Source organism: Chiloscyllium plagiosum, unplaced genomic scaffold, assembly GCF_037043375.1.
Source record: "Chiloscyllium plagiosum isolate Xiang-an unplaced genomic scaffold, Cpla_swu_hap1 HiC_scaffold_10, whole genome shotgun sequence".
In the NCBI taxonomy this organism is placed as follows: domain Eukaryota; kingdom Metazoa; phylum Chordata; class Chondrichthyes; order Orectolobiformes; family Hemiscylliidae; genus Chiloscyllium; species Chiloscyllium plagiosum.
In genome coordinates, this window is record NW_028270148.1 from 12,854,973 (window position 1) to 12,873,923 (window position 18,951).

General features: G+C 43.3%; 1 long non-coding RNA gene across 2 annotated transcripts; it reads right to left on the reverse strand.

Moving 5' to 3' along the window:
* Positions 1 to 2,356: 2,356 nt before the first annotated feature.
* On the reverse strand, positions 2,357 to 18,717 carry LOC122552595 (uncharacterized). 2 transcript variants are annotated; one of them, XR_006312427.2, is made up of 4 exons: positions 17,998 to 18,717; positions 12,666 to 12,711; positions 3,146 to 3,245; positions 2,357 to 2,819 (listed from the first exon to the last, which is right to left on the reverse strand). It is a non-coding gene; the product is annotated as an uncharacterized LOC122552595 (long non-coding RNA). The 2 variants fall into 2 exon arrangements; XR_006312426.2 differs by having other exon boundaries at positions 17,931 to 18,717.
* Positions 18,718 to 18,951: the final 234 nt, after the last annotated feature.

Here is an 18,951-nt window from a genome sequence, read left to right on the forward strand (position 1 = left end):
GGTTTCACGGGCACTGTCCGTGCCCCAACAGCCCTGCTTCATCTGCCAAATGCCACAGAACCTGCCTCCGTTGTGGTCTGTGTGGTGTTTGCACATTCTCCCCGTGTCTGCGTGAGTTTCCTCCAGGTGCTCCGGTTTCCTCCCACAGTCCAAAGATGTGCAGGTCAGGTGAATTGGCCATGCTAAATTGCCCATAGTGTTTGATGCATTAGTCAGAGGGAAGTGGGTGTGGGTGGGTTACTCTTCGGAGGGTCAGTGTGGACCTATTGGGCTGAAGGGCCTGTTTCCACATTTTAGAGAATCTAACCTAACCTGAAGGTCATTCTCCTGTGTGATGAACTAGACTCCAATCACAATACCGGCAGACGCATCTAAATAAAAGAGGAACCCTGTGGATGCTGACAGGCTTCATGGGACTTGAGTGTCGCTGGCTGGGCCAGTATTTATTGCTCGTCCCGAGTAGCCCTTGTGAAGGTGGGGGGGTGAGCTGCCTTCTTGAATCGCTGCAGTCCATGTGCTGTAGGTAGACCCACAATGCCCATAGTGGGGGATTTCCAGGATTTTGTCCGAGTGACACTGATAGTTTTCCCAGTCAGGATGGTGGGTGGCTTGGAGACAAAGTTGGTGGTGTTCCCATGTATCTTCTGCCCTTGCCCTTTTAAATGGAAGTGGACCCCAGTTTAGAAGGTGCTGTCTGATGATCTTTGGTGAATGTCTGCAGAGCATCTTGTAGGTGGTACACACTGCTGCTACTGAGCATCTGTGGTGAAGGAATTGGATTCTTGTGGATATGTGCCAATCCAGTGGGCTGCTTTATCCTGGATGTTGTTGAGTATTTTTAGGTCTGCACCCACCCAGGCATTCGTAGGATGGCCAGGTCAGCATTTTTGCCTATCCCTGATTGACTTGGGAATGATATTGTCATTTCTCCAAATCCTGGCATAACGTACCCAACAGCACTGTGAGTGACTCTGCATTGTAAGGACTTGTGCACAACAAGAAGGCAGTCCACCATCTCCTTTGCAAGGGGGGGGTTAAGAATGGACAATAAACATTGGTATTGCCACCAACTCTGGCATTTCAGAGATGAATGAAAACATGGCATGGTGGCTCAGTGGTTAGCACTGTTGCCTCACAGCACCAGGGACCTGAGTTCGATTCCAGCCTCGGGCAACTGTCTGTGTGGAGTTTGCACATTCTCCCTGTGTCTGTGTGGTTTCCTCCCACAGTCCAAAGATGTGCAGGTTAGGTGAATTGCTTGCAATACAAAGCTCTTCACTCTGACTTGGTACATGTGACAATAAGTTCAATTCAATTGGCCACGCTAAATTCCCATAGTGTTCTGGGATGTGCAGGTTAAGTGCATTAGTCAGGGGTAAACGTAGGGTAACAGCGTAGGGAAATGGTGTTTGGGTGGGATAGTCTCCAGAGGGTGGATGTGGACTTGTTGGGCCGAAGGGCCTGTTTCCAGACTGTAGGGATTTTATGATAATAAGGGATTCTATGACTATTCCTGGCCTGGTCATGATTTTTTAAAAGTTAAACAATCGCACAACATTCCAAAGTGCTCTAAAACCAATAAAGTACTTTTCCTGGAGTAGGTTTTGCTGCATTGGAAGTAGTGGAATCTTAAAATCATACAGCACAGAAAAGGCCATTCGGCCCATTGAGTCTGTACAGCCAAAATTACATTACTACCTCCACTAGCCCCACCTTCCCACCCTAAATAGTGCAGTGGCTCAGTGATTAGCACTGCTGCCTTACAGCGGCAGTGACCCAGGTTTGATTCCCTTCTTGGGTGACTGTCTGTGTGGTCATAGAGTCATAGAAATGTACAGCACGGAAACAGACCCTTCGGTCCAACTTGTCCATGCTGACCAGATATTCCAACCCAATCTAGTCCCACCTGCCAGCACTGGCACATATCCCTCCAAGCTGAAAATGTGTTGTGTTCATATGTTCTCCCCGTGTCTGTGTGGGTTTCCTCTGGGTGCTCTGGTTTCCTCCCACAATCCAAAGATGTGCAGCGCCAGGTAAATTGGCCATGCTAAGTTGCCTGTAGTGTTAGGGGCATTAATCAGAGGTAAATATATGGTCTGGGTGTTTTACTCTTCGGAGGGTTGGTGTGGACTTGTTGGGCCGAAGGGCCTGTTTCCGTACTGTAGGGACTCTAATCCAGACCCATAGCTTTGAATGCTATGACACTTCAAGTGTGATAGCCAATTTACACACAGCAAGCTCCCACAAAATAGCATTGAAATGAATGACCAGATAAAATGAGTGGGGGGTGGCAGTATATGTTAACCAAGATACCAGGGGAGATCTTTTTTTCTTCTATGAAATAATATCACAGGAGTTTTTACATCCGCCTGAGAGAATGGGTAAGCACTTGGTTTAATGTCTCATCCAAAAGATACCACTTTGGCAGTTCAGCACTCCCTCAGTACTGGAGCTGAATGTCAGTCTCAATTACACACGAAGTGTCTGGAACGGGATTTGAACATATAACCAATTTGTTACCGAAGGCCAACGGGAACTCAATTCCCATTGTGAATAACGAGGGATCCGGGTCCAGGTTTTCACTTTTAAACAGAGAGCTGGCTGCGGGTGACAGGGCGTTGAAAAGAATGGGTGTCATCTGCTGTTAGAACAATGAAGCTCAAGTCATTTATATTTACAAATGCAGCCAGACTGAAGGGGTATAAGCAGATGTTTGAAATCCATCTGCCTCCCTCCTAATAAGAGTTGGTCATTGTGTACTTAGTCATCTCTCAACTTCTTTATACTCAGAGAGCTTATTATGGAGTCCAGGAGGCCACCTACAAACAGCAAAAAATATTTAGATGGCATGTTTATCAGAATAAAATATCCAAGGGCATGTCACAGAAGCACATAATAGACAAGATTTAACAGCAAGCTCCATAAGGAAATACTGGGAAAGGTGGCATGAAGCTTATTCATAGAGGATGGTTTTAGTAGACATATTAAAGGTGGAGGGATGTGGGAAGCTATTCTAGAGCTGAAGGAACAGCCACCAAGAGATGGGGAGAGCAATGGAAATTTGGCATCCACCAGAGGCCAGGATGGGTGGAGCGCAGAAGACATGGAGCATTGTAGGGTTGGAGGAGGGCAAAGAGGGACTTACCACAAGATGCAGATGTTAAATCGAGGTTTATATCCGACTTGCAAGTCATCCTACATTGCTGATGTTAAAGTGTCTTGACCTTCCGATTCAGGATTAATCGCTGAAAGAGAAAAAAGACTTGCATTTTGATAGTAACACACAAGATACTGCACACCTCAAAGTCGCTATTATAATGTGGGAAACACAGCATTCAATTTACACACAGCAAGTTCCCACAAACAGTAACGACAGATAACCTATGTTTTTTAATCGTATCAGTTGAATAAATATTGGCTGGCTCAGTCACCAGGGATAATTCCTGCTACTGTTCTTCAGGCCTTTCTTTACTTCTACCAGTTGGGGTCTCCGGTTAATGTTCCATCCGGAAGATGGTACCTTTGGCAGTGCCACGTGCCCTCAGTACTCAGTAAGGGAAATCAGGGCAGGATTTATACACTTTTAATGGTAGGGTCCTGAGGACTGTTGCTGAACAAAGAGTCCTTGGAGTGCAGGTTCATAATTCCTTGAAAGTGGAGTGACAGGTAGACAGGATAGTGAAGTAGGCGTTGGTACGCGTGCCTTCATTGGTCAGTGCGTTGAGTGTAGGAGTTGGGAGGTCATGTTGTGGCTGTACAGGACGTTGGTTAGGCCACTTTTGGAATACAAGCCATTCTGGTATAACGTGCGTTTCGTCAACACAGATTGGCTATAAAGCAATTGATGAATTGTGGACACTGTTTGGATATTGCAAACTTTGTACTGAATGGGTTTAGCAAATTTCTGTAGTGATCTTCTACAGCATGACCTTCTATAGCGTGAGACTGAAGAGGAACATAACTGTCACATTATAGCAGAACACGCTGTATTGCATTCAATTCTAGTCTCCCTGCTATAGGAAGGATGTTGTTAAATTTGAAAGGGTTCAGAAATGACTTACAAGGATGTTGCCAGGGTTGGAGGGTTGGAGCTATAGGAAGAGGCTGAATAGACTGGGGCTGTTTGCCCTGGAATGTTGGAGACCGATCTTAAAGAAGTTTACAAGATCATGAGGAGCATGGATAGGGTAAAAGCCAAGGGCTTTTTCCTTGGATAGGGTGTTCAAAACTAGAGGGCATAGATTTAAGGTGAGAGGGGAAAGAGTTAAAAGGGATCTAAGGGGCAACTTTTTTACACAGAGGGTGGTGAGTGTATGAAATGAGCTGTCAGAGGAAGTGGTGGAGACTGGTACAATTACAACACATGAATAGGAAGGTTTTAGAGGGATAATGGTTAAATGCTGGCAAAAAGGACTAGATTAATTTAGGGTATCTGGTTGGCATGGACAAGTTGGACTGAAGGGACTGTTTCCGTGCTGTACAGTTCTATGACTCTGTGAGTGAAACAGCAAAGATGGTAACCACCATTTGCAAAGCTCCTGAGTCCACAAGACACAATCAGGACAGTCTGAACTGAGAGGCCAGAAAGAGCTTCAAAGGGACGTTTCCCAAGGATGAGGAGCGGCTGCACTGTGCCCAGGAATGTTCCTTAGATATTCTCGTTACCTGAGATGAATTCAGACAAGTCCATATGAATGTGCTCCCATCAATCAGCCATCATCTGCTGCCTCAAATATTCCTCTATAACGATCCCTGAACGGCCCATTGATATAATTGTCCGTTCTGCAGATCCTCCTATCGATTGCCATCAATGAGATGTTAATTACCTCAGTCAGAACAGACTCTCCATTGTCACATTGTAACTGACTGTTTAACTAAGGGAATCCCAGGACAGTTCAATTACATTCGGAGGACACTACACAGTTCTGATTTTTCTCACAGAAGATTGCACGCCCAAAAAAAATATTCCCAGCACAGGATAGTTGTCTCTTTCAGCTGGGTGTCAATGAGAAGAACTGCACAGCACTGATGAGGGTAGCATTAATGCAGTAATTGAGGAATTATAGAGAATCTGGCAGAGTAAATGAAGCATTGAAACATAGAAAATAGGTGCAGCAGAAGGCCATTCAGCCCTTCGAGCCTGCACCACCATTCAATATGATCATGGCTGATCAGGCAATCACAGTAGTAGACAGTCATAGAGTCATCGAGATGTACAGCACAGAAACAGACCCTTAGGTCCAACCCATCCATGCCGACCAGATATCCCAACTCAATCTAGTCCCACCTGCCAGCACCCGGCCCATATCCCTCCAAACCCTTCCTATTCATATACTCAACTTTTCAAAGTTGCAATTATACTAGTCTCCACCACTTCCTCTGGCAAGTGCTGGTAAAGCACAGCAGGTAAGGCAGCAACCGAGGAGCAGGAAAATCGACGAGTCGGGCAAAAGCCCTTCATCAGGAATGAGGTTTGTGGGCCGAGGGGCTTATACCCGAAACGTCAACTCTCCTGCTCCTCGGATGCTGCCTGACCGGCTGTGCTTTTCCAGCACCACACTCTCGACTTTGAACTCCAGCATCTACAGTCCTCACTATCTCCTAGGCAATCTCAGTATCCCATTCCCTCCCCATACCCCTTGATCCCTTTAGCTACAAGGGCCATTTCCAATCTATCTAATGAACTGGCCCCAACAGCTTCCTGTGGGAGAAAATTCCACAGGTTCCCAATTCCCTCAGTGACAAAATTCTCCCTCATCTCAGTCCTGAATGGCTTCCCCCTTATTCTTAGACTATGACCCCTAGTTCTGGACTTACCCAACATCAGGAACATTCTTCCCACATCTAGCCTGTCCTGTCCCATCAGGATTTTATATGTTTCTGTGAGATTCTCCCCTCATTCTTCCAAATTCAAGTGAGTACAAGCTCAGTCGATCCAGTCTTTCTTCATAGGTCAGTCCATCCAATCTGCATGCCCAGAGCATCCAGTGGAAAACTATACAGACACAGGGAGAACATGCAAACTCGATTCAGACAGTCCCCAAGGCTGGAATCGAACACAGGTACCTGGAGCTGTGAGGTACCGATGCTAACCACTGAGCCACCTTGCAGCCCCCTACTGCTGCACTCAAATCTTCTCACTATGAAGGCTAGCAGATAACTTTATTTTTTTCTCAATTTATAATTTTTAAATTTTCTGCCATTCTCCAACTTTTGCACAACAACAGGTCATTAACTTCCCATCAAAACCCTCTCAAAAACGACCATTGCATCTCACCAGTAGTTGGCAACTTATAAAACAACACTCTGATATCTCTACATATAATGTGATAATCGCTTAACAGGAAAAAAATTGAGTAAGTTCTTTTTCATTTGGAAAGGACAGGATTGCATGTCAAGCCAGGCTTTCCAGTTTTGTGGGGCTAAAATCCCGGAGAACAGAAATTAAAATGTCTACTTGGGAGTTTGACATTTAAAGCTAAAAGCTGCCTCCTTCAACAGTGCAGCACTCCCTCAGTACTGCAGTGAGGCATCAGCCTAGATTATTATGGTCAAGTCAGCTCAGAATTACTGAATTACACAACATTTGAAAAATTACTTTGATAAAATGTTTCAGATTAAGGGGTGAAACATAGAGCTATCTAAAATCATAAAATAAAGGGACAGGTTCGATCGAAACCAATTGCTCCTAGTTATCGGATGAGGAGAATTGGAGAGGGCATAGACACAAGATTAGACAGAACAGCTTGTCTTCGGAGAGTGGAAAAAATCATTTTCACATAGAGAGAGAGAGAGGGTTACGGGCTTGCAGAATACACTTTCAGAGTTAATGATTGAAACACAAACTATGTCAACATCCAAGATTTGATTGGAGGGAGGGCGAGTGGGAAGGGAAGGTTGAAGGCTTCTGAAAATAGGGTGAGTAAACGTGATTAGAGTGATTTGCAGAAAGGGAGCATGGGTGCTGACAGAAACTGGATGGGCAGAATGGCCGACCTCAGTGTTAAAACTCCATGTGTTTTTTTATATGCCTCTGAGCAATGTATGAGCTTTTAAGGATCCATCTAAAAATAACCAAACTAATACTTGGTCTGCAATGAAATGGAAGGTAATTGTGGTAAGTTTAATCATCTTTTGCCTAATGGAACACAGTGGTGCCTCAGGCATTGTCATGGTACCAGTGTCTATGCAGTAATTTTATTACAATGCAAAGCCACAACAGGATTAGCTCCTCATAAGATACCGCAGATGCTGGAAATCTGAACCAGCACAGAGAATGCTGGAGAAACTCAACAAGTCTGGCAGCAGCAGTGGAGAGAGAAGCAGAGTTTTGAGTCCAGTGTGACTCTCCTCCAGAACACAAGCCATCACTTCTTCACACAATGGTTCTTGTTTTGTAAGAAAACTGCTTGTCATAAACAGCCACCAGACACATGGGACTCAACACAGAACAGTACGGCGCAGGGACGGGCCAGTCGGCTCACGATGTTGTGCCAAACATGACACCAAATTAAACACATTGTGTTCGCCTACTCCATATCTCTCCAGTCCTTGCATCAAGGAATCTGTTATGAAATGGGATTGGATGTGGTGGGGTTGCAGACCTGATTAGATTCCTCTGTACTGGAATCAGTGACCATGACATCTTACCATCCTACCGGAATGGGTGGGAGACTCGGTTCAGAATAGGTGGGGCTGTTGGTTCAGAGTTCCAGCGGAAAAATGGCACTTTTGACCAAACGGCACTCCCTTGTTACTGAGTCACAGAGCAGCTTGATTTATAAGTTGAAGCATCGGTGTGGACCTCAAGCCCATTGACCCCGAAGTAAGTGGGATTACCACAGTGAAACTGACTTGTTTTGGAAAGCAGGATTGAAAGAAACAGGAAGAAAAATCTCTAAGCATTTGCAGGCAGCATGGTGTTTTAAATAGTACACTCACTGCAGTAAAGTGCAAAGTACAACAGCCAATTTAGACACAGCAAGCTCCCACAACATAATAATGAACAGATCATCTGTATTTGCACTATTACTCTATCGATAAATATTGGCCAAGGCATGAGGGAGAGCTGCCTGGCCCTACCTAGGATTAGTACTGTCTGATCTTCTCTGAAAGCACTGATAGTCACCTCTAACAGTCTAACACTGAGAATATGGTCAGCGTAGATTCTACCCTCAACTCTCTGTGGAACTTGAAGCCACGATCTTCCGGTAAGACACAATAGCAATCCACACTGAGCATTTACTGTTACCAATCAAGCTCTTGGGAAACATTTCCCCTGTTTATCTTTGGAAGTCAGGCAGTGAAGCCTGGTTCCTTCATCAATCTTTTGGTCACCCAGTCTCATATCACAGTGCTACTGACCTGGGACAGTGCAGTGAGCAGAGAACTCAATGGAACTTGATGCATGAAAGGACAGTTCAGCATAGTTTCCAATTACTTCAAGTTTATGAACAAGTGTAGGTCATTCGGCCCATTGACCCTGCTATGCCATTCAATTTGTGATTGATAATCATTAATTAACACCATTTAACCCCCTCTCACAAACACCACCTCCCTTCCTCCTCATTCATATCCAGAAATTTGTTGATTTCTGTTTTGGAACCTTTTTCTCTCTATTCGTTCATGGGATGTGAGGGTTGCTGGTAGGGCCAGTATTTGTTGTCCATCCTTAATTTTGCCAAGTCCATTTCAGAAACAACCACATTGCTGTGGGTCTGGAGTCACATGTAGGTCAGATCAAGTAAGGACAGTAGATTTCTTTCCCTAAAAGGCATTAGTGAACAATGTGGGTGTATGAACAAACAACTTTAGTTCCAAGCCTTATTTTGTTTTTAAGAAAATGCAAATTTCACCACCTGCTATGTTGGGATTTGAACTCAAACCCCCACAGATCAATAACCTGGGAATAAGGATTACTTGTCCAGTCACATTAGGATTGTGCCTATTTATAGCTAAGGATTAAGCTTCCTCAGAAATCTAGGATGGAACATTCCAATAATTTAGTACTCCTTAAGTGAAACATTTGAACATTATCTCAGTCATAGAGATGTACAGCACGGAATCAGACCCTTCGATCCAACTCATCCATGCAGACCAGATATCCTAAATGAATCTAATCCCATTTGCCAATATGTGGCTCATATCCCTCCAAACCTTTCCTATTCACATACCCATCCAGATGACTTTTGAATGTTATAAATGTACCAGCCTCCACCACTTTCTCTGGCAGTTCATTCCATACACCACCACCCTCTACATGAAAACGTTGCCCCTTAGATCCCTTTTAAATCTTTCTCTTCTGACCTTAAACCTATGCTGTCTGGTTTTGGACTCCCCTACCCTGGGAAAATGACCTTGGCTGTTCACCCTTTCCATGCCCCTCATGATTATGTAAACCTCTGTAAGGTCATTCCTCAATCACCAACACTCCAGGGAAAATAGCCTCAGCCTATTCAGCTTCTCCCTATAGGTCAAACTCCCTAACCCTGGCAACTTCCTTACAAACTTTTCCTGCACCCTTTCAAGTTTAACAACATCTTTCCTATAACAGGGAGACCTAAAATTGAATGCAATATTCCAAAAGTGGTCAAACCAATGTCCTGTACAGTCGCAAGCTGACCTTCCAACTCCTATTCTCTGAGAGCTTGTGTTTTCAAATAAACCTGTTGGACTGTAACCTGGTGATTTTTGACCCTGATCAATAAAGGCAAGCGTACCAAATGCCTTCATCACCGCCCTGTCCACCTGCAACTCCCCCGTCAAGGAAATGTGAACCTGCATTCCAAGGTCTCATTGTTTGGCAACACCCCCCCCTAGATGGCCTTCCCATTATTCTGAGCCCTGGTGTTAGACTCTCCACCCTGGGAAAACAGCCTCCTTGCAGCCAACCTGTTGAGTTCTGTGAGAATTTTGTAAGTTTCTGTAAGATCTCCTCTCATTTTTCGACACTCTCATGAACACAGGCTGAGTTCCTTGAATCTTCAATGCTTGCAGAGGATGAAAGATGAGAGGTCAGTCAGGAGAGAATTGGAATAGTTGAAACTGGACATAGCAGGGTCATAAGCAGAAGTTCGCTGCTCACAGGATTTCGGGACTGTCGAGTCTCATTTATTTTCACTGAAGTCACTCCTTTGAAGGGGTGAGGAATGTAATCTATTTCTGTGACTTGCTGGCAAGTAACATGCTCTATTCATTCCGATATATTTACATCCTTCAGCACTGTGAAACAATAACTCCAGATCCATTCACTGCAATGGATTCATGGTCCAGTATAAAAGGTAAACTCTGGCTCTATTCTGTGTTTGCAGTCTACGTCATGAATCAAAAACAAATAATCTTCAGTTCTATTCAGACGATGGAGTTTGCAATCTACGTCATTGTAGAACAAAGTGTCTGCGGCACTATTTATACCAAAACGGGCTTCCTATCTTAGTTGTTGTATTTTTGTACATAATGAACGTTCTCGATAACAAGCTCTTTTTACTGCTTGTCACTTTTCTCTTGCTGTCCTCCTCCTCTGCTGACTCTCTGCTGGGATGCAGTTCCACTAGCAGTGGGAGCCATCTGGCATTGCCATTATACTTGTCTGCAGTGCACATACACACACGCACAAATGCACCTACGCACTCTGTGTCAGCTGCAGTCCAGTGGCAATAATCTTGTTTCTGAGTCAGGAAACTTGTCGATACTGGTCCAACTCCAAATGTCTTCACCACAAAAGATTTGTCTCCTCTGTTATACTTCCAGATAGGCACCCCAAATATCAAACCCCTCAGTGTAGAGGGATGAACTGACTCCCCTTGTTTATCACTGTCCCCCCAACCCGTTGATCACAACAAGGTTAATTTACAAAGGATCCCTAGTTGTGGACCCCACCTTCTCCCAAACCCAATTAATTTATGCAATTATTATATAGAGTCATAGAGTCATTCAGCACAGAAACAGACCCTTTGCTCCAAAACATCCCTGCCAACGAGACATCCCAATCTGACCTTGTTCTATTTAGAGGCATACAGTCACATTCTAAAAGAAGATATCTGAACAACTGAACCAGGTTTCCTTGAATTAACAAAACAAATGAGTAGATTAGCTATTAAATGTGAGAAGAACATACAGCACACATCCACACAGATTTGGAATTAGAAGTACAAAACAAAGATATACACATCAGCTTCTCTGGGTGCTGTGTGAAGCGTTGATAGTAGAACATCGATAGTTGGAACAAAGTTAAAAATCACACAACACCAGGTTAGAATCCAACAGGTAGACTACAGCCTGGTGCTGTGTGATTTTTAACTTTGTCCACCCCAGTCCAACGCTGGCACATCCACATCATGGTTGGAACAGTCATTTTCAGCTTCCTTAGCTTTGGCAGGTTAGTTGTGATCTTTAGCATTGTTTCCTTTTGTCAGTAATTTACAGGCAGTGCTCATTGTGAACAAGTCCTTTGACTGGTTTGTTAGTTAGCTGGCTTCTAGCATTCAGAATGAGAGAGCTACTTTACCTGCAACACAGGGGGGACTAGTGGGTGGTTCTTTGGCTGTGATCTAGCACACTAGCATTCGAATCCAGACTAGTTAACATAGCCTCAGTAGACTGGTACACCTTCATCTACTAACGCACATAGACCAGGGTTGAAGTTGATTCTTTCTCTGACATTTTTTTAACCCCTTTTGATGTACTCTTGAAATAAATAAAACCACAAAATAATTCTGCAAGAGGTAGTTTCTGCTGAGAAATGAGGAGATAGTTCACCCCATCATTATATCTTCCTGTTACCTCTCTGTCTCTCTGTTTGAAGTATCCCTGATACTCTTCAAGTGAACCATTACATATTCTCTCACAGGGCTTTGCCAGTCAGCACTGAATTTACCCTTTAGGCTATTTTTGTATATAGCAACCCTATTGTTTTTTAAAAATTACAATTAAAAGTTAAAAATATCCATGATATTTGGGTTCTGATCCATCATCCACTCAGTTGGGTGAGAAAGATACCATGCATTTTTCAAAGTGGAGCAAGATAATGTGATAAAAGAACAAGACCTGAAATTTTAATTCTGTTTCTCACTCCACAGTGATCTCTGACCCTGTTTTTATTTCATAATCCCAGCACACCCAGTATTTTGCACTTCCGTTGTGAACAACATTTATTTTCTAGCCCAAAATAGATTATCCAGTCATTGTTGTGGTGTTATTATTAATGGGATCTTGCTGTGTCCAAATTGGCAGGTGTTTTATACTGCAACGGGACAGTGGCTTCATTTCTGATGGAATGTATTGGCTGCATCACACTTTGGAGTGCCTCCCAGTTGGGCATGGCACTATATAAACGATGAACATCTCAATGGAAAGAAGGCATCTCCAACAGTGAAGTACTCCTCCAGCACCATACCACTGGAGTATCAGCCAGGATTTCTCTAGGAAGTCCTTTATTGTAACTATTCTCTGGGTTAAGAAGTTTCGCCTGAGTTCCTTATCAATGACTATTTTATATTCATGGTACCAGTCTTTGGCTCTCCCACATGTGGAAATATTTTCTCAATTTTCAAGAAACAGGAAACAGCCAATTCAATTTCACCATTGTGTTAGGTCAGTACAAATTTTAGTGACCTGTATTTACTTTTACAGGGCCCTGTTACACTCTACGTAAAGTGTCTGCTTACCTGACTTTGTATAAGATGCATCCTAACTTGATTTAGTCCTCTGGCCCTGCTTGAAATGAGAAAAGGCAAGATAATGAGTCAGGTTCTCTCACTGAAAAAATGCTATCAAACGTCTCAAAGTCTATTAGCAAAATTGAACTTCCACAAAATTGCTGGCAGCCTTCAAACAATTTTAGCACTAATGTTCCTGATTTACTGGAAGCGATAGATTCAATGATCGTAAAGGCTTGTCAGTGGCCATTGTCATAGGCCTCGATTGTCATTGATCCACCATTACTTCCCTTCTTCAGTAGATGCGTAATATTAGCTACCCTTCAATGTGTAGGAACTGTACAGAATCTTGGAAGATGGCACCCATGTATCCATTGTTTCTAGGGCCATGTCCCTTAAACACTCTGGGATATGGATTATCAGGGTTTGCGGATTTATTGGCCTTCAATCCCATTAATAACCCCAACACCATTACCCTAGGCATACTGATTCCCTTCAGTTCCTCCCTCTCACTAAACCCTGCTGTACCCCTACATTTGTGGCATGTTTTTTATGTCCTTCTTTGTGAATCAAAGCATGTATTTAGCTGGTCAGCCATCACTGTGTTCCCCATTACAAATTCCCCTGTTTCTGACTGTAAGGGCTGGCTTCACCAATGATTTTCCCTTCACATGCCTGCAGAAGAGTTTGCAGTCAATTTTAATGTTCTGCGTAAGCTTACACTTGGACTCTACTTTTCCTTTCTTATAAATCCTTTTATCTTCCTTTGCTGAATTCCATCTGCTCCCACTACTCAGGTCTGTGCTCTTTTCTCTGGCCAATTTGGTCTCTTTCTTGTGTCTAACGCCATCTCTAAATTCCCTTGTATGAGATAGTTTGGCCACCTTTCCGATTTTATTTTTGTACTGGACAGGAACAGACAATTGTTGCAGTTCACCCATATACCATTTAAATGTTTGCTATTGCCTTTCCACTATCATGCCTTTAAGTAATATTTCCCAATCTATCATAGCCAACTAATGCCTCTTACCATTGCATGGATGTGTAGGTTAGGTGGATTGTCCATGCTAAATTACCCATTGTGTGCATGGATGTGTAGATTAGGTGAATTAGCCATGGGAAATGCAGGGTTACAAGGATAGAATTGGGGGGTGGCCGTGCTAAATTACCCATAGTATGCAGGGATGTGTAGGTTAGGTGGATTGGCCGTGCTAAATTACCTGTAGTGTGCAGGGCTATGTAAATTAGGTGGATTAGCTCGTGGTTAGGGAAATACAAGGTTACAGGGATAGAATCGGAAGATGGCCATGCTAAATTACCTATAATATGCAGGGATGTGTAGGTTAGGCGGATTAGCCATGGGAAATGTGGGGTTCCAGGGATAGAATAGGGGGCTGTGTCTAGGTGAAATGTTCTTCAGAAGTAGATGTGGACTTGCTGGGCCGATTAGTCTACTTCCACATTGTGGACATTCAATTCTATTAAAGTCAGCCGTAATTATAGATTTTCCTTTATTTCAGTCTCTAATGTTTTGGTAAACGATCTTCTCAACATCACCCCTACAGTTTGGGGACCGACGAACTACTCAGACTAATGTTTATTGCCCCTTGATATTTCTCGGCTATACCCTGATGTGTTCCATATCATTGGGTCTGATATCTTCCCTCACTATGGGTGTTTGATTTTCCTCTTTAACCCAGCAATACAACGCCACCACCTTTTCCTTTTTGTCTGCCCTTCCTAATTGAATACCCCTAAACATTCAGTTCTCATCCCTGGTCACCTTGCAGCCATGTCTCTCTAATCCTGACTGGGTGATACCTGCTTTCAACTGTTTTCACAACTAATTCATCCACTTTATTGCAAATGCTTGTCACATTAAGGCACAAAAACCTTAAGGCTTGTCTTTTTAACATTACTTATCGATTCCCATTCTTTTTCACTGTGTTCCGGTTTGATCTTGGCCCTTGATTTCTTTGCCTATCACTTTCCTTATTCCCCTTTCTGTCTTTTCTTCTTGTCCTTGCTTCCTCTTCCTGACTCCTTGCATACATTCCCACCCCCCCCCCCTGCCATTCTAAAAGCCTTCCCAACTATTTGAGCAATTATTTACCCCTAGGACATTAGTCCCTGACCTGTCTAGATATAACTCATCCAGTTTGTACTGGACCTATCTCTCCTAGAACTCGTCCCAATATCCCAGGAATCTGAAACCTTTTCCCTTGCACTATCTCTTCAGCCACGTATTCATCTGATATATCCTGCTACTTCTACTCTGACTGGCACTTAACACTGATAGTAATCCAGAGATCACTACCTTTGAGGTCCTACTTTTCAACTTACTTCCTAACTCCATATACCCTACTTTTAGGACCTCATCCCTATTGTCATCTGTACTATCTGTATCAACATGTGTCACAACCATTGGCTGTTCACCCTCGCTCTCCAGAATATCGCTTGGAGACATCCTTGACCCGAACACCAAGGAGGCAACATACCATATGTGAACACAGAAACTCCTACTTGTGCCCCTTCCAATTGAATCCCCAATAACATTTTGCACTCCTACACCTTTTCTTCCTTCTCAATGCAAGAACGCCAATCGTAATGCAACAAATTTGACCGTTGCTGCTTTCCCCAGAGAAGCCATTCTCCCGAAAACAGTATCTTCAGTGATCAATCTGTTTTGCAAGGGAATTGCCGCAGGAGACTCCTGCACTGCCTGCCTGATCCTCTAACTCTGCCCGGTGGTTAGCCATTCCCTTCCTACCTGTGGTGTTTTAGCCTGCACTCCCTACATCTGCTATCCACCATATTCCCTGCCTTGCGGATGCTCCACAGTGTCCACGCCTGCTGCTTCAGCTCGAAGATCCAGACTTCTAGGTGTTGGAAATGAATACACTTAACACACAAATTCCAGTTCTGAGCTTTGGAAACAATCCTGGCTTCCCATATAGACCAGGAAGAGCATAGGATGGCTTTGAGCTCACCTGCCATGAATTATGTCTTTTAAATTAAACATTTTGGCAGATGCTTAATTTTAAATAATACCAATTATTCCTTTTCTTTGTTCCTTGTTACTACAGTATCATAGAATCCCTACAGTGTGGAAGCAGGCCCTTCAGCCCATCGAGGAGAAAGTGAGGACTGCAGATGCTGGGGATCAGAGTCAAGAGGGTATTGCTGAGAAAGCACAGCAGGTCAGGCAGCATCGAGGAGCAGGAGAATCGACATTTCAGGCATGAGCCCTTCATCAGGAATGTATTTCTGATAAGATGTCAATCAAGGCTCTACCCACTCAAAAGTAGGCTACGCATTATTTCGGAGACAAGCAGGTACTTTCTCCAAAGTAAAAGCAAATTGCTGCCGACACCGGAAATCTGAAACAATCCTGGAGAAACTCAACAGGTCTGGCAGTATCTGTGGAGAGAGAAAAACAAGTGAACGTTTTGAATCGGATATGACTTCTTCAAAACTGAATTGATTCATTCCTCTTTCAGCATTCTGAAGAAGAGTCGTACTCGACTTAGAATGTTCACTCTGTTTCTCTCTCCACAGATGCTGCCATAGCTGTTGAGTTTCTGCAGCATTTCCTGCATTTGTTTCAAGTTCTTCCCAATGCATTGGTCAATATTTGTCTTGGGTCACAAATGATCTGGTCATTTTTACGTTGCTGTTTGTGGGAGCTTGCTGTGCACAAATGGTCGTTGTACTTCCAACATTACTACACTTCAAAATGTACTTCACAGGACGTAAAGCACCTGGAGACCTCCTGTGGTCATAGATGATGCTATCAAAATGCAACTACAATCTATTAGATTTAACATTTTCTCGGTTGCAAAGATCCATGAGGGTAGACTTTTCCTTTAAGATTCAATGTAACTGTGTTCAATAAGAACAATTAATTTATTTGCAACAGTCAGTGATAATTCAAAAAATAATTATTTTCTTCAAATTGCCACAGGAGCAGTAAGGTACAGTGTATGATCCGTCTGTAATGAGGTTTGACTGGGACCATTATTTCCCACTCAAACTGATTATCTTAACAGAGAGATGGGTTTTTGTTCAAATTATCTGTAATGAGTTAAAAAGAGAACATTTCAAATGTTAAAAAAACCTGGAATAAAAATGGAAATTGCTCAAAATAGCCAGTAGGGCCACTTACTGATTATAAATAGAAATGACAGGCCAGTATTGAGTATAAACCTGCGTCGCTATGCTGCATACTTTTAAGAATCAAACACAATCATTCCTACATATTACACTGTATTGTGCCGTCCCACTAACAAAATAAAATTGAGAGCAGATTCTTGCTCAAGACTGTAATTCAATTCACAAAAATCAGAATAAAAGTCTCAAGGGTGAAACCTCATAACCATGATGATCATTTAAAGATATGAGTTTCTGTCAGTGCCCAACTGTGTTATTCTGACCAAGGTAATGACCAGTTCAGGACCACTGAGTCAGCTGGGTCTACACAACTGGTCTCAGTATCAATGTAGGTGTTAGTTGGGGGAGTGCAGCAATCCAGTGACTCTCCTGCTGGGCAGTGACTCTCCAGCTGGGCAGTGACTCTCCTGCTGGGCAGTGACTGTCCTGCTGGGCAGTGACCCTCCTGCTTGGCAATGCAGGTCTGTATGCGTTGAGTGAGAAAGACAGGAAGTAGATTTTGTATGTATCTGTGAGTGTGTGAGTGTCTCTGTGTGTGTCTGTGTGTGCATGTGTACGTGTGTGAGCGAGAGTTTGCATGTGTGTGTGAGTGTCTGTGTGTGCGTGTGTATGTGTGTGAGTGGGAGTGTGTGTGTGTCTGTGTGTGTTTGTGTGTAAGAGCGAGTATGTGTGAGAGAGCGAGTGTGTGCATGAGAGAGTGTGTGTGTGTGTACGTGCGTGCGTGTGCATGTGTGTGTTCATCCCACAAAACAAGGATGGTAACCACTAACAGTAGGTAGCTGTACACAGAGAGTTCTAGCATGGGGAGGCTCCTGCACTGCAGCTGCCACATTGTTCTGGTTGAGCAGGAAGTTTGTCCCCCACCTTACTGACTACCATACGATTTCCAAGTTGGCAATCAGCCTGCGTTGGTCACATTATAAGCCATGTTGTTTAACCAAAAGCTCCTAACATAGGCTAGAACTCTGAGCTTCCAACCCACCACAAGAGCTCCAATTGGGGCTTGACTGCTAAACTGAAAACCATTCTGTTAGAATTAGCATTAGAATTATTGTCACACGTAATCAAATGAGAACAGTGAAAGATTTACAAGTTGCTACTTACCTTAGGTACAAAGGTACCTAGGTCGAGATTCTTAAGCACAAGTTGTTAGGGATAAAAAGTTACTCACACACTGAGAGCTGGTCAGCTGATGAGAGATGTGGGGCGGCACTCACTCAGAGTGTCAGCAGGGACTCAGTTAAATTGGCTGCTGAGTCAGGAACATTGTGGGTTCAAGTCCTGGTTCCTAGACTTTGAGTACAATATCTTGGCTGACAATCCCAGCGAGGTCAAGGTGGAGTGCTTCACTGTTGCAGGTACAGTTTCAGACAAGGCATTAAACTGGTCCACTGTCAGGGAGGATGTTAAACATCCCATAGTGCTATTTTGAGGGAAAGCATGTTCTCCTTTGTGTCCTGGGCCTTAATCACCCTTCAATAAATGTCACTGAGATTAACTATATGTTCATTATCTGTCTGTGGGAGCTTGTTGTGCAGAAATTAACTCCCACATTCTCGACATTACAACAGCGACTACACTCAAAAAAGGTTTCCCGTTGGCTTTAAAGTGCTTGCTGATCTGTGGTGATTGTCAAGGTTGCTACATAAATGCAATTCTTTCTTTTTGTAGCACAGGAAACCTGCAAGACACTGAAGGAAATGAAAAGGAGTGAAGGACTGGAGGGAGAGTTTCAAGCTTTCCAGATGGTTGAAATGCAAATTGATAGCTTTTTTTCCTCTTAATCAGGCAAACATCTTTTTAAAAAAAACATTTTAAATATGCTATAAAATGAAAGCAAAATACTGTGGATGCTGGAAATCTAAAATGGGGTCTGAAAAGGACCACTGGATTCGAAATGTTAACTTTGCTTTCTCTCCACAAATGCTGTCAGACTTGTTGAGTTTCTCCAGCAAATTCTGTTTCTATTTGAGGCTGAGATAGATAGATTCTTGACCCATAAGGAAATTAAGGATTTCAGGCAAAGGCCAGGAAAATGACGCGAGGAATGTCAGATCTAATGAATGACACAAAAAAACTGTAGATGTTGGAATCCAAATTAGACAAGCAGGAGGCTCGAAGGATA